The sequence below is a fragment of the Palaemon carinicauda genome, chromosome 15 (assembly GCF_036898095.1).
Source record: "Palaemon carinicauda isolate YSFRI2023 chromosome 15, ASM3689809v2, whole genome shotgun sequence".
NCBI lineage: Eukaryota > Metazoa > Arthropoda > Malacostraca > Decapoda > Palaemonidae > Palaemon > Palaemon carinicauda.
In genome coordinates, this window is record NC_090739.1 from 128,620 (window position 1) to 136,235 (window position 7,616).

Sequence of the window (7,616 nt, forward strand, 5' to 3'; positions counted from 1 at the left end):
AATGGCCATAATGCCAGAGGAAAATGGCAATAATGATAAAGAGGCAGATGGCAATAGTGCCAGAGGAAAATTACAATAATGATAAAGAGGCAGATGGCAATAATACCAGAGGAAAAGGGCTATAATGACAAAGAGACAGATGACAACAATGACAAACAGAAAATGGCAATAATGACAAAGATGCAGATAGCAATAATAAATAAGATAAATGAAAATAATGACAAAAAGACGGATGGTATTAATGATAAAAAGGAATGTGGAAATAATGACAAAGAGGCAGATGGCAAAATTGACCAAGATATGATGATAATAATGACAGGGACAGATGGCATTAATGACAAAGAGGTAAATGGCAGTAATGCCCAAGATAGATGGCTATAATGATAAAGATGCAGATGGCAATAATGACCAAGACATAAAGAAATTATGACCGAGGCAGATGGCAATAATGACCAAGACATAAAGAAATTATGACAAAGAGACAGATGGCAATAATGACAAAGAGGCAGATGGCAGTAATGACCAAGCCATAAAGAAATTATGACAAAGAGACAGATGGCAATAATGACCAAGACATAAAAATTATGACAAAGAGACAGATGGCAATAATGACAAAGAGGCAGATGGCTATAATGACAAAGAGGCAGATGGTAATAATGACCAAGACATAATGAAATTATGACAAAGAGACAGATGGCAATAATGACCAAGACATAAAGAAATTATGACAAAGAGACATATGGCAATAATGACCAAGACATAAAGAAATTATGACAAAGAGACAGATGGCAATAATGACAAAGAGGCAGATGGCAATAATGACCAAGACATAAAGAAATTATGACAAACAGACAGATGGCAATAATGACAAAGAGGCGGGTGGAAACAAAAACAAATAGGACGATGCAAATAACGATAAAAAGATTCATCATTACGCCATACACAACATGACTCCCAAATTTGGTCATAAACGGTACAGTAGTTTTTGTGCAAAGTTACTCAAACAAATATTTTTTTTTTCCTGCGTACTTGTACTTTGATGTACTTTCTCCGAAATGTAACAGGTTCATCCTTGGGTCATACCCAACACGACTACAAAGTTTAGTCAAAATCGGTACATTAGTTTTTGTGGCACCGTCGTTCATTTAGTTCATTATGCATGTTGCAAAAGATTTTTCATAACTCTGACCATCCTTTACATTCAGATCTCCTGGACAATTCTATCCTGTTCGTATTACTACGCAGGCAGTTAATTCTAATAGCCAGGCCTTCTCCATCATGAGGCTCAATACTACGCAGTACTCTAGAAGTTTTATTCCTGCTGTTACCAAGTTGTGGAATGATCTTCCTAATCGGGTAGTTGAATCAGTGGAACTTCAAAAGTTCAAAGTTGGAGCAAATGCTTTTTTGTTGACCAGGCGGACATGAGGCTTTTTATAGTTTATATATGACGTATTTGTTTTTGACGTTAATAGTTTATATATATTATGACATATCTGTTTTGACGTTGTTACTTTTTTAGAATGACTTATTGTTAATTTGTTCTCTTCATTTATTTATTTCCTTTTTTCCTTTCCTCACTGGGCTATTTTTCCCTATTGGAGCCCCTGGGCTTATAGCATCTTGCTTTTCCAACTAGGGTTGTAGCTTGGATAGTAATAATAATAATAATAATAATAATAATAATAAAGTTGCTCATAAAAAAAGAAAAAAAAACGACAAACAGACAGTGGTGAACAGGATTTTTGGCGAAGGATAATAAAAACATGAAAAAGAGGCATAACATGACATACACAAAGACCATAAATGAACGAGAAAGTTCAATACATCAAGACAAATTTGGCTGTGATAATGAAAGGGACGAAATCACGAAGCTTCTAAAACAATACGACCCGGAAAAAAATGCTGTTTCAGCAACTTTGACATGCAGTCAATCACCTTTTTACTAGTTTGAAATTAGTTGATGAAAAGTTGAAATTACTTTTTCTTCGTTTTTTCTGTTTGAGACTCATGAGCAAAAAACTATTATTTCAATCAATACATTTTTTTCACATTATTCATCAAAAGATTTCTAATACGGAAAACTCACCACATTTTTAAAAGATTATGGAAACGTGTATATTATTTGAAATTAATTCATAAAAAGTTGAAATGATTTTTTCTCCGTTTTGAAAAAAATGAACAAAATCCTATGATTTTAATAGATACATTTCTCACATTATTTTCCAAAATATTTCCATATAGGTAAAACACCACATTTTTACACAAATATTATGGAAACAAAATCAATACAATTTCCACATTATTTATCAAAATATTTCGAATGGGGAAAAGATCACATCTTATATTTTTACCTCCGCCAACAAAGTTGGAAGGACGTTATGTTTTACCCTCTGTGTGTTTATTTGTATGTGTTTGATTGTGAACAGCTTCCTGGCCACACTTTTATTTGTAGAGTAATGAAACTTGCAGGGATTAACTGTTATGGAAGAATCTGGAAATGATTAAATTTTGGATGGTCAAGGTCAAAGGTCAAGATCACGGTCAAGCAAAATGTCCAATTCAACGTAATTAGCCATAGGTTTGGACATCGTTGTCCCAGACTTCAAACTTGGTAGATATTTGAGTGTATGAAAATCAATGCCAATTAAAACATGTTAAGGTCAAAGGTCAAGGTCAAATTCGAGCAAAAGTTCGAGAAATAAGCTGCCGCGGCGGAGGTCTGCGCTCAACTGAGTGCTCCTCTAGTTTACACATATTATGGAAACAAAATTATATTCTAATCAATAAATTTCTCACTTAATTTTCCTAAATATTTCCAAAGCGAAAAAGATCACATTTTTACACATTATGGAAATGTGTGCATTACTGTGAACCCATTAGTAGTTTATCTTCCAAGAGAAAGCAAAGAGAAAACCCCTCTTATATGAGAAACAGAAATACTAATGTCACCACATATCTATTGCAAACGTTTCGACATTTCAAATGTCATCATCAGGGCTACCTAAAGAAAGGAGACTACACTGGTTTGTGCACATAATGAGAGACCAGGAGTATGTTGGGAGGAGTATGTTGGGAGGAGGATGTTAGATATGGATGTTCCAGGTAGGAGGAGGAGGAGGGGGAGACTAAAGAGAAGGTGGATGGAATGTGTAACAGCGGCTATGGAGGAGAAAGATCTCACGATGGAGGACACAGAGAAGGGTGGATGGAGTGTGTAACAGCAGATATGGAGGAGAAAGATCTCACAGTGGAGGACGCAGAGAAGGGTGGATGGAGTGTGTAACAGCAGATATGGAGGAGAAAGATCTCACAGTGGAGGACGCAGAGAAGGTGGATGGAGTGTGTAACAGCAGATATGGAGGAGAAAGATCTCACAGTGGAGGACGCAGAGAAGGGTGGATGGAGTGTGTAACAGCAGATATGGAGGAGAAAAATCTCCCAGTGGAGGACACAGAGAAGGTGGATGGAATGTGTAACAGCAGATATGGAGGAGAAAGATCTCCCAGTGGAGGACACAGAGAAGGTGGATGGAGTGTGTAACAGCAGATATGGAGGAGAAAAATCTCCCAGTGGAGGACACAGAGAAGGTGGATGGAATGTGTAACAGCAGATATGGAGGAGAAAGATCTCCCAGTGGAGGACGCAGAGAAGGTGGATGGAGTGTGTAACAGCAGATATGGAGGAGAAAGATCTCACAGTGGAGGACGCAGAGAAGGGTGGATGGAGTGTGTAACAGCAGATATGGAGGAGAAAGATCTCCCAGTGGAAGACGCAGAGAAGGGTGGATGGAGTGTGAGAAAGATCTCACAGTGGAGGACGCAGAGAAGGGTGGATGGAGTGTGTAACAGCAGATATGGAGGAGAAAGATCTCACAGTGGAGGACGCAGAGAAGGTGGATGGAGTGTGTAACAGCAGATATGGAGGAGAAAGATCTCAGAGTGGAGGACGCAGAGAAGGGTGGATGGAGTGTGTAACAGCAGATATGGAGGAGAAAGATCTCCCAGTGGAGGACGCAGAGAAGGGTGGATGGAGTGTGTAACAGCAGATATGGAGGAGAAAGATCTCAGAGTGGAGGACGCAGAGAAGGGTGGATGGAGTGTGTAACAGCAGATATGGAGGAGAAAGATCTCAGAGTGGAGGACGCAGAGAAGGGTGGATGGAGTGTGTAACAGCAGATATGGAGGAGAAAGATCTCAGAGTGGAGGACGCAGAGAAGGGTGGATGGAGTGTGTAACAGCAGATATGGAGGAGAAAGGTCTCCCAGTGGAGGACACAGAGAAGGTGGATGGAGTGCGTGACAGCAGATATGGGGGCGAAAGGTCTCCCAGTGGAGGACACAGAGAAGGTGGATGGAGTGCGTGACAGCAGATATGGAGGAGAAAGGTCTCACAGTGGAGGCCACGGAGAAGGTGGATGGAGTGCGTGACAGCAGATATGGGGGCGAAAGGTCTCACCGTGGAGGCCACGGAGAAGGTGGATGGAGTGCGTGACAGCAGATATGGGGGCGAAAGGTCTCACCGTGGAGGCCACGGAGAAGGTGGATGGAGTGCGTGACAGCAGATATGGGGGCGAAAGGTCTCACCGTGGAGGCCACGGAGAAGGTGGATGGAGTGCGTGACAGCAGATATGGGGGCGAAAGGTCTCACCGTGGAGGCCACGGAGAAGGTGGATGGAGTGCGTGACAGCAGATATGGGGGCGAAAGGTCTCACCGTGGAGGCCACGGAGAAGGTGGATGGAGTGCGTGACAGCAGATATGGGGGCGAAAGGTCTCACCGTGGAGGCCACGGAGAAGGTGGATGGAGTGCGTGACAGCAGATATGGGGGCGAAAGGTCTCACCGTGGAGGCCACGGAGAAGGTGGATGGAGTGCGTGACAGCAGATATGGGGGCGAAAGGTCTCACCGTGGAGGCCACGGAGAAGGTGGATGGAGTGCGTGACAGCAGATATGGGGGCGAAAGGTCTCACCGTGGAGGCCACGGAGAAGGTGGATGGAGTGCGTGACAGCAGATATGGGGGCGAAAGGTCTCACCGTGGAGGCCACGGAGAAGGTGGATGGAGTGCGTGACAGCAGATATGGGGGCGAAAGGTCTCACCGTGGAGGCCACGGAGAAGGTGGATGGAGTGCGTGACAGCAGATATGGGGGCGAAAGGTCTCACCGTGGAGGCCACGGAGAAGGTGGATGGAGTGCGTGACAGCAGATATGGGGGCGAAAGGTCTCACCGTGGAGGCCACGGAGAAGGTGGATGGAGTGCGTGACAGCAGATATGGGGGCGAAAGGTCTCACCGTGGAGGCCACGGAGAAGGTGGATGGAGTGCGTGACAGCAGATATGGGGGCGAAAGGTCTCACCGTGGAGGCCACGGAGAAGGTGGATGGAGTGCGTGACAGCAGATATGGGGGCGAAAGGTCTCACCGTGGAGGCCACGGAGAAGGTGGATGGAGTGCGTGACAGCAGATATGGGGGCGAAAGGTCTCACCGTGGAGGCCACAGAGAAGGTGGATGGAGTGCGTGACAGCAGATATGGGGGCGAAAGGTCTCACCGTGGAGGCCACAGAGAAGGTGGATGGAGTGCGTGACAGCAGATATGGGGGCGAAAGGTCTCACCGTGGAGGCCACAGAGAAGGTGGATGGAGTGCGTGACAGCAGATATGGAGGAGAAAGATCTCACAATGAAGGACACAGAACTTGGAAACGGCTCTCTAGAAATAACGACCCTACATAGAGGGAAAAGCTTTAGTCGAAGAAGAAGAAGAATAAGAAGGACTACCTAAAGAAAAGACAAACGAAACAATACAATTTCAAATGAAAAATAAAATAAAATAAGCAAAGAATCACTAAAGAAAAACAAACAAAGTGAATGAAAAGTAACTTCTCCTATATCTATTTTATTTACAAGGGACGGAAGACAGAGCCTTTAGCTACCTAAAGAAAAGACAAACGAAACAATACAATTTCAATTTAAAAATAAAATAAGCAAAGAATCACTAAAAGAAACAAACAAAGTGAATGAAAAGTAACTTCTCCTATATCTATGTATTTTATTTACAAGGGACGGAACACAGAGCCTTTAGCTTCTTCGCTATTTCAGTACCCACAGGGGAAAAGTATCCCTAGGCCTAGCCATAGTTTTTTATCGTCCATGGAGACTCACAAACTTGGAAATTCAATTTTTAGTACTTGATACAATTTTCTCTCTCTCGCTCTCTGCCTTTCCGAACATACAAACCATTCAGAGATATATGTGTATACAAATACATTCATGTTACACACATACATACTCATAATGTAAATGCATACAACTTGAAATTAACCCTAGTTTAGCTCTTTAATGGTCTATAAAAACGGTTTATTTTCACACAAACATATACTGTACATATGTATGTATGTATGTATGTATATATATATGTACACAGTAAATACAATATATATATGCATGTATATATATACATATATGTATATATATATATATATATATATATATATATATATATATATATATATATATATACTTATACAAGTGTGTGTAAATATAGACACGTGTAAAATAAACTTTATTGTATCAATAAAATAAATACAGATACACACACACACACACACACACACACACACATATATATATATATATATATATATATATATATATATATATATATATATATATATATATATATATAAAACACAAGATCCTTATGAATTCAGGTTAAAAATTTAAGAAAAGAAATACAATAAAATGAAAAGAAAATAAAACAGCTTAGACAAATGAATAGCCTTTTCCCGTGTAATGTTAATGATTTCCAACATATGGATTTCTGTATTAGTTTGGGCCAGTTAGTCTATGATCATACTTGAGCCAATGGAGAGCCGATGCATTATTTGTGTATCCTTTCGTGACTGTATTTTCATGTTGTATGATTGTATTATCTCTGCCTTGGTCTTCTTCCCCACCGTTATCCCTACGTTAAGGGGTCGGTTGCCTGATGGCGCCCTCTTCAATACCTTCGATCAAAAGCATCCTCTTCCACCAAACCTCTTCTCTCCATAATAACGTTCAGCTTATCTCGCCGTCTAATTCTCAGCCTCACTGTTGATCTTCTCCCCTTTACAAGTTCCTCCCAAGCTTTCCTTATTCTCTTCTCACTATCCATTCTTACCGCATGGCCACACCATCTCAGTAATCTTTACTAAACCTGCCTCTGTCTTAGTGGTTTGACCCAAATATCAACCACAATGGTATCTAATATCAAATTCTACCTTGAAAATATATATTCACTGGAAATTATTTTACAATTAATGCTTGTGGCTGGACAAGGATTCGAACCTATGCCTCTCTACATCTCTCTTGAAAGCTTATTAGGTATAGTCCCTACTAGCAGTGTTTAGACTCAGAGGCATAGGTTCGAATCCAGCCCCAGCCAAAAGCACTGATCACAGAATTTCCAGTAGATATACATTTCCAAGTAACCTTGAGTAGTGACATAGCCTCTGTACCATGGTCTTCCACTGTCTTGGGTTAGAGTTCTCTTGATTGAGGGTACATGCGGCACACTATTCTATCTTATTTCTCTGTTTTTTTCTTAAAGATTTTATAGTTTATATATGAAAGATTTGTTT